The following is a 9,437-nucleotide window of genomic DNA, read 5'->3' as shown; positions in this document are numbered from 1 at the left end:
TGGAACACTGGAAATCCCTTATGTGGGGAGAGCCCTTCAAGGAACCCCAGGGAAATCCCTTAAATGAAAGACAAGGGGACCTCTGGGGAAATCTGGGAGATGTGAAGCTGGGGAGCAAAAAACAAACAAACGTGAAGCCACTTCTATGGAGCAAAATGGAAATCCCTGTTCAAAGGCTGCTGAGTCAGTGTGGAGGCCTCCAGCAGCATGGAGCCCAGAGCAATTGATCCCCCCCAAGTAACACCACTGTTAGACATTGTGGTGGTGTTCATGTGCTATAGTTTGTCTTTGTATAGTATATTTTGTATACTATAGTGCATCTTAGTAAAGCCTTTTCATTGGACTCTGTCCCATGTTCATTCCATTCTACGCGTAGACTACCCATAATTTCCTTATGACTCCATATTGCTGGAAAGAATGGAAAGATGGGCAATCTGTCCACACTTACTGATCTTTTCACTGAAGTATCTCATCATCGGCTTCTTATGAAACACCAAGGTTCCCCAGAAGAACACAGTTTGAAAACCACAGTACTATATATAGTTCTGGAATGTGTGGAATGCCACACAATTTCACTGCAGCTGTTGCAAACTGGCTGCAAAACCACAATCCAGTATATTTGATTTGTAGACTAACTTACAATGTATTAAAATAGTCTTAACTGTGTATAGTGTTCATTATCTTTTGCTTGTTTCAGAAATGTTCTTTTCTTTGTTTCACAGACTAGACAATTTGGATATTTGAATACAATTGGGAGGGACATATTAAGGAACTCTTCAGCATTGATTCAAATATTCTCATGCCTGCAGCATTCATCAGTGGGATTCCTTTGATTCAAATATGTTTATGATCAAACTCCCTTCAAGCTGAATATATGTTACATTAAATGTGTGTGCCTGTTGCCAAAACAGGAACTGCACGTTTAATTTCCCCTTCGCCCCTCTGGTGTACCTTGGAAGGGAGCAAGCAGAAGTCAGTTTGTGGGCCACTGATAAATTCCCAACAGAAGTGGGAAATTGAGAGATTATCTGTTGCCTGAAAGTAGCTTGGATTGCTGAAAAGCATGCTAGAAGATATATGGACCATGATCTGAACCATAAGGCACTCCCTATGTTAAGCAAGAGTGCATTCTCAACAAGGATAGGAACTCAAGTCAGGTGACTTGAGTCTGACTTGCAAAAACACGTTTTTTGCTGACTCATGTACACTCGAATCCGGCGTGTCAATGACTCCGGCACTGACTCAAATTTTAGGCTACTGACTCAGAAATGAGTGTCCACACATGCAGACCTGAGTCTGTCTGGGTATGCTTGCTTACGTTTTTTGCAGCGTGAAAGACTTGTGGATCCATCATTCAGACTGGGCAAACAGCAGGGAAGGGCAAACTACCAGGAGGTAGGGGGCTACTGTTTTGGTTTCGCTTCAAGCCGGGGAGGGAAGTGGGCTCTCTTGTCCATCTCTGAAGGAACAGATTATCATTAGATGATCATGAATGAGTGGGGGGAAAGGGGAGGGGGGAAGCAGTTCCTAGCCATCCAGGAGAAATGACATGGCTACAGCAGGCTCATTGAATGGGACTACTTCTGAGTAGAGCTGCAAAGGATTCGGTCATAATGGTAAGCCTCCCAGCAGCTGCATCTGACCCTCCTCCCACTTGCTGCTTCTGTTCCTGCTCTCACACAGTTCATCCCACCCTCTTCCATCTTGTTTACAGATGGGATGGGGACATCAAGGGAGTTTTTAAAGAGATCTCCAGCACACACAAACACCTCAGCAGCAGCAGTTTTTTTCCCGTGGAGTCGTGGCTGATTTTTTTTAACAGAAAAGACTTTTAGAGTCCCCCAAACACTTTGGGTGGCTTGGAAAGTCCACCCATTAGGACTTGTTTTTGAGTCGAGTTAAAGGGGGTGGTGACTTGTGACTCGACTCATGGCAAGCCGTGCTGGATTTGCTCATCTCTCATAGGCTCACACAGTATGCATTTGCCTTAAACGTTAAAAGGTTCTGAATATTCACTTATCTCAAAGAGCATGGCCTGTTTATAAGGTAAAGGGCATGAAGGAAGTGAAAGGTGACACACACAGACAGGAGGCTGTTTTTTTAAAAAAGGGGGATTTAAAGGCGGATGATGGAAGAATTTTAATGCACTGATTTCACTTTGGAAACAAGATCAGAGGCTTCCAATGAGCAGAGAAATTCAGATGAATTTTAGAAGCATCACTAGATATGGAAGTACGACTGGGAAAACACAGCACCTTGGTGTCTACGTGGGAGTTTCCTAAGGTGATATGGGGAGGGGAGGTGTTGCGAATTAAACATGCAGTTACCCATTCTGGGTCATAGCCAATTGTTGAATGTACCACATAGATTTGGCTTATTTTTAATTCCATGTTGCAGCAAAAGAAAATCAGAACTCCTATTGTGGAGGCCATTGTACAACCTATTCCTTTTAAATTAGTCACCAATTCACCTTCCCCATCAAACTGTTCAAGATGTACAAATGGCAACTCATAAGATCCTAAAGTCAGAGATACAAAAAGAACAAGTTTTTCCATGTTTACCAAGAATATTTTAGAACTTCCCTTTCTGATCACACAGAGAATGGGGAGGAAGAGAGAGAGAGAGAGAGAGAGAGAGAGAGAGAGAGAGAGAGAGAGAGAGAGAGAGAGAGGAAATTAAAGATAGTGTTTTACAAATGACATTGATATGCATCATTATTTTGCAATAACACACAGATCCAGCCCTCGATTAATTTTATAGTACTATTTTCCATTCCCTTGAGTCATGACTCAGGCAACATAGGCAATAATCAGTTGCTGGAGATAAAAAGAAGCAGACAACTTGTCCCTTGAGACCATCAGTTACATTCTATTTATGCAGGAGCTACTGAGCAGTTACCTTTCCAAAATCAAGACAACCTACTCCTGCATTATTATGGATTATTCCACCAGAGATGGAAATCATAAGCCAGAGAGTTTTATTTTGGGTGAGGTCTTAGAATGGTATATTGGATTACACAAGATAAACCCTCCAGCTGTGAATGCAGGTGGAGGGAAACTTGTCCGTTCCCCGCCTGCATGACGTGGCGAGCAGCTATTGGTCAGGGGAGGGGGCAAGCTAGGGCATAGTTTAAAGGTTGGCGCCCAGGCTTTCCCAGCCTCTTTGTTCCTCGGCAGCAGTGGGCACAGTACTGACCTGACTCCATCCAGCCACCTCGTTCTCAGGACCAGCGCGACTTCAGAGAAAGCCTCTTCTGCGCTGAATCCCACGTGCCAGCCGTGTTTGGTCTGTAAGGTGGGGATGGGGGTTTGGATGGGCTCTGCCCAAGGGAAGGATCAGAAGTGGGCCCTGTAGAGCAGACGTTCCTGGTGGGTGCGCTCAGTCCCTGGCCCCAGGAGTGGAGGGAACGGGCTGCCACCTTCCAGCTCAGAGCCAGTTCTCCCTGCTGGCCTCAGCGCACTTGGTGCTTGCAGCTCCTGCTGCTGCTTCCCGGGAGGGTGCGACCTGCCTGCTGCTGCTGCTGAGACATTGCTGGTGAGGGGCTCCCCGAGCATGGGGCAGATCGCTGATCCCAGGCTCTCCCCGCCTGCCTGGGGCAGCGGGTCGTAGCGCGCTCCACGTGGGAGTGGTCCACGTGGGAGTGGTCCGTGTGACTTGGAGCCTGCAAAAGGCTCCCTGCACTTGGTAGGCGGGTGAGCCCGGGCTACAGGAGGTGTCCCAGCGAGCGGGCGACCTCTGGATCCCCGTGGCATGAGTGCAGCCTGGGATGCAGGCACCAGCTCAGCGCCCCCACCAGGCCTGCAGAGGGTCACCCACTTTCAGGGGAGTAAGCATCAGGGACTGTAATGGGGCTGACATCTGAGGAACCAGGCAGGGGCTGGGGCTCTGGGGCTGCAACCCCAGCCGCGCTTTCCTGGGAGTAAGCCCCATGGACTAGAATGGGCCTTGCTTCCGAGTGGGCATGCAGGGCCTCAGGCTCTAAGGCTGCAATCCTAGGCCCCACTTTCCTGGGAGTAAGCCCCATGGACTATAGTGGGGCTTGCTTCTGAGTAGGCATGCAGAGGCATGGACCATAGGGCTGCAGTCCTTGTCCCACTTTCCTGGGTGTAAACCCCTTGGGCTTTACCCCTTGGGGGCTTGCTTCTGTGTAGGCATGCAGAGGCTTGAACCATATGGCTGCAATCCTCGCCCCACTTTCCAAGGAGTAAGCCCCTAGGGCCATAATGGGGCTTGATTCTGAGTAGGGGCTTGCTTCTGAGTAGGCAGGCAGAGGCTTGGACCATATGGCTCTGGTACTTGCTCCACTTTCCAGGGAGTAAGTCCTACTGAGTATAACGGGTCTTGCTTCTGGGTAGACATGGAGCATAGGAGATTACCGCACTCACATCTCAAGGGGTAGAAGGGCATGAGGGACTAGCTACCACTGCAGTGGCCATCACACAACCTGGGCTTATAGTGTCACAGGGTGAGAGCACTCAGGGCTCTGCGACATAGGCTGAAGTTTGTGCCCAGGTGTGGCAGGACAAAGGAGGCCCTCCAAACTTGTTGGCGAAGGATGCCTTGCCTGCCAACTCTGAGGTCCAGTGTGCATGTAGATGCACTTCGTCGGCTCAGTCACCACAGCCAGCAGCTCAGCTAACAGGTCTTGCAGCTCAGCCAGCGCCAGCATGATAGCGTGCCACCGCAGGACACAAAGCTAAAAAAGAGGACATGTCCTAGAAAAGGAGGGTACAAAGCTAAAAAGAGGACATGTCCTGGAAAAAGAGGATGTTCGGTCAAATTGGTTGACCAGTTACCTCATATACACAAGGGTAATGATAGCACGCCACCGCAGGACACAAAACTAAACAAGAGGACATTTCCTAGAAAAAGAGGATGTCCGGTCACCCTGCAGGAGATAAAGTCACATATTCAAGGCAGAGAAGGTATCGTTAAAAAAAAAATAAGGAGAACCCCATCCTGTCTGAACAGGAATGTTTTAACTTGCCTCTCAAACACCTGAAAAGAAGGCAAGTCTTTAGGATGGGTGTCCAGTTAATGTGGGTTTATGAGCAGTGAAGTGGTAAAAAGACGGCCTCAAAAGAAAGTCTTTCCCTCTCCTTGTGCATTTCATTGCATTTAAAACAAGATGGCAAGGAGGCCTGGTCTCCTTCCTTGTGGGTTTGGTCCTCTTAGCCGCTTTTTATTTGGGGGTTATTTATTCGGAAGTTTATTTGGGGGGCTGCCTATGCAAAAATAGGGAAAAGAAATGGGGGCCTAGGACTTGTGAAGCACTATTAGACCCATATTACACCTGAACTCACCTGACAGTATGCACATTCTGAAAAAAAAGGCCTTTGCAGACATCTAAACCTGCATTAAATGAAGATGCTCTGCCTCCTAACCTGCAAACCCTCATTAGAATGCCTCAATGGAATTCCCGTGCAGACAGCTCCGGGAGTGAGTTTGGGGCCATTGGCAATGTCATGCCCCTATGTGTTCATTTAATGTGATTTGAACATCTGTAAAGGACTCACTTAGGGTCACAGCTTGGGCCAATAATTTGAAATCAGTGACTGGTTTCGAAGATGTGGTGTGGAGGGAGATACGGCTGATCCACCACCTCTCATTCCCCAGGGGCGCTTCAGTGAATGATGGTATACCGCAGGATATTGCTTGTTGCAGTACACGTCATTTGAAGAGGCATTGGCTATCCTCAGAGGTTGTGGGGCTCGGGCACAAATGGCAAAATGCTACAATGAGTCTGAATTTCAGATGCAGCCAGTCCACCCAGATGAACAAATGCCCTTAGAGGGGCTTCTAAGCCTCATCACTAGATCAGAGTGACACCAGCAATGCGGGAGGATATGGGCATGTGGGCTATCTTCCTAAAAGCTGCAAGTCCACTCAGATGCTGCAGGTGGCACAGGCTTTGGGGTTTATTTTCAGGGAGATGGTGCGCTGGCAGATGTCCCTCTAGTTGGCACTCGGGCATTACAGCTGATTTGACCTTTTTAGAGCTTTTTCTGTCCACCTCTGGGGGGTTGGAGTTTAAGGACTCCACAGTGCAATTCTGGTGCGATAATCTGGCAGTAGTTCATGTTATAAATCGGTAAACCTCCCGTTCCCCAAAAGTCATGCATTTAGTAAGCACCTTTGTACTGCAATGCCTACATCTTAACAGGTTATTTGTGGCTAGGCATGTGCCGGGCTTGGCTAATGGGATGCTCTCTCTCGTTTCCAGGAGGAGCGTTTTCGCCAGTTGGCACCCTGCACGAGGGAAGAGCCGGACCCCATGCCCCAGTGGTTGTGGAACCTTGGGTGCGAGAAGTCAACAGGGCTGTGAATGCCTCCCTGGCCCCAAGCACCTGGGCAAGTTATAAAAAGAGAGTAGGCAAGTTTGAGGGCTTCAGGGCTACTGCTGGCCTCCCGGGTGTTTGGCCCATCCCCTCCGGAGCATGTGATGCAGTTTTTAGTCAGACTCAGGTCAAATGGCAGGGCAAGTAATACACTTGGCGGCTACTTGGCGGCCCTGGCTTTTGAGGCCAAGGCGTGCAGGCTGTCTGACTGCACCAGGGTTTTTCACATTAGGAGAATGTTAACAGGGTGGTCACGTGAGTTCCCTAAGGGAGGGGACAGTAGGCAACCTATTACGTTTGACCTCCTGGCTTCACTATGTGAGTCATTCAGTGCAGTCTGTTCCACTGTACTTGAAGCACTGCTGTTTAGGGCTTCTACCTTGTCCTTTCTTGGGGGGCCTTCTGCCTGGCTGAGGTTTGGACACAAAGTAAGTGGGACTCCTCTGAGCGTGCCCTACAGGTCACGGATGTACACTGGACCCAGGCTGGCATGAGGCTGAGGCTGAGGCAGTCGAAGACAGACCAGGTTGGTCATGGACAGTGGGTCCAACTGAATGGGGCAGGGAACTCCCCACTTTGCCTGGTGGCAGGGCTGTATGAGTATGTGGCTCAAAGAAGCTGTCCGACGGACCACTCTTTGTGCACAAGTGGAAGGAGCACTGTTGTGCTGGGAATGGGGCCGATGTAGCACAGGAGGCGCACGAAGTGAGCAGATCCCAAGATGTCAATGATGGTCCTCCAATGGGGCAGAGGAGGCTGGAGCCCCTCACCAGGCAGAGGAGGCTGGAAACCCTCAGAGGAGGCTGGAGCCCCTCACTAGGCAGAGGAGGATGGAGCCCTTCACCAGGTTCCAGTTTCTGGCTGTGGTGAGGAAGTGTTTGGAAGGCCTTGGCCAGAACTCAGCCAAGTTTGGCCTTCATTCATTTCGGATAGGGGCAGCAACAGCTGCTGCTGGCATGGGTTATGATAGTGGGGAGATCAAAAGAATAGGTGGGTGGAGATCTTGGGCGTTTAAGTGCTACGTGCGCCCCAAGGCAGGCGAGTCGTCTTAGTTTTCACCTGATGATTCGTGTTTACTTACATAGTTTTGTTTTCCTTCTTTAATTGTTAGGTTTGGGCCTTTCCCTGCCAGCGAGGGCACTGATTTGTGGCCACTCCACTGTCTTCTGGGCTCACAAGCAAGCTCTCAAGAGTGAATTTGGATCTCAGCTGGGCCTGGGAGCACAGCTTTTGGTGCAGTGGGCCAACAGAAGAGGGATGAAGTGGGGGCAGTTACTGCCATGGTATATGAGTGTATACAGGGAGCTCCTCCCCCCCAGGTGCTTCTCATACACCTTGGCGGTAATGACCTTTGCCTGAGGACGGGGCTGTCCTTGAGGCAGCAGGCAGCAGAAGACCTCGCCACACTGAGAAGCCAGATGCCTGGCCTGATCATCATATGGTCGGATCTGCTTCCGCACCGGGTTTGGAGGTGTAGCACAAGCCCAGCTGGAGTTGATAGAGCCAGAAGGAAGGTGAGGGAGGGAAGTGTTGGCAGCCGGCGGCCTGGTGCTTCGCCACCCAGATATCGTGAGCTCTCTGCCACACCTTTACAAGGAAGATGGTGTGCATCTCTCAGAGGTTTAGAACCACAACTTTCTGTCAGACTTGCATCGGGTCTGGCGAGGATTCTTAGATGGGGCAGGGGGATGCTAAGTGCTAGGCTAGCCCCCCCCCCCCCAGTGTGGCAGGGTAGTGCGGGGACTGGAGGAGAAATAGGGAACTGGTGTCTACCTTCAGGCAAGCAACAGGCCGGGTTAAGGCCAGTGCTGAGCCCCGAGGCTACCTGGATCGGGGGCAGCCTGGCTTGACCCCAGAATGGAATTGGGATGCTCACCTTCGTGGTTCCCCAGCTCAGGGTGGGCAGAACAATTCAGCTGGCTGGACCCCGTTTCCAGGGGTTGGTGATGAAGAACCTGGGGAAGCTTTGGGTGAGCTCAGGTTCTGAGTCAAGGTGGTTGACCCAAAAGGAGGGCTCAGACAGGAACTGTCTCCTCCTAGTTAGGTGCCTGCACTAAAGGGGGCTGGAGTATAGTCAGGACCCGTTGCATTGCACCAATCGCTGCACAGCCTTGTAATGGATTAAATCATGGTCCTGTTTCAACCAAGTCTTTTGTGTCATGCATGTTTGTGGGGGGATACCTGGGCAAGTGACTGATTTTAATTCCTTTGTATTAGACGACGTATGGCATTTTTCTTAAGTAAGAATGGTAAACTATCTGAATTTTCCTGGGAAAAGATATGTATTTCCCTACTGCAATCTTCCTGGCCCATACATGTTTGTGCATGGTGAAACACAAACACCAGTGCTGATCAGAGGTATTTCTCCTGGTGCCAGCAAATTAATCTTTATAGTGCCAAAGTGATCTCACGTAAGGCTAAACTGAAATGCAATTTTTTTTTTGGGGGGGGGGGGCATAAGCAAAAACTTATGCTTGTAAAAAGTGATAGCGTTCAGTTATTTTTCAGGGGGTACTGATAATGAGGACAATGGTGTATGCCTATCCAGAACAGAGCATTGATGTCAGTTGGCTTTATGAGATCATCACGTAGGGGACTTTGAACAATCTGGGATCATTGTCCTTGTCAGGCCCTTGACATTGTTCTTGTCATGCCTGGGCCTGAACTGTTCTAAGCCAGGATGTGGCAGGAGGGGCCTTGATGTCCAGGCCTGGTATGAAATGCAAATAAAGAGACAGCAGCACTGTACATGTATGCTGACACAATCAGATGTACCTGTTGCAGGTGGGAGTCATGTGACTTGGGGAGAGATGTATGCTGAATCATGTAGGCTATGGTGGAGTGGTGCAGTGCACCACTGGACAGCCAATCAGGCTGTCACAAGGGTCACAAGACAGTCTTATGACTATGAGGTTGCCCCATTCTGATTGGCTGGCCCTGGTATAAATGGGGGCAAGAACAGACACCAAATGTGGGTTACTGTGGTGGAGTTTCTGTGTGTCGTGCTGCTGGTTTGTTCTGTGACTTGGATTGCGTATCATGACTGTGCCTCTCTGTCAGGGATACAGACTTCTGGACTGACTACTCTTCTGCCTGCTC

The sequence above is a fragment of the Tiliqua scincoides genome, chromosome 4 (assembly GCF_035046505.1).
Source record: "Tiliqua scincoides isolate rTilSci1 chromosome 4, rTilSci1.hap2, whole genome shotgun sequence".
Taxonomy (NCBI): Eukaryota; Metazoa; Chordata; class Lepidosauria; order Squamata; family Scincidae; genus Tiliqua; species Tiliqua scincoides.
Note: the sequence above shows the minus strand (reverse complement) of the source record.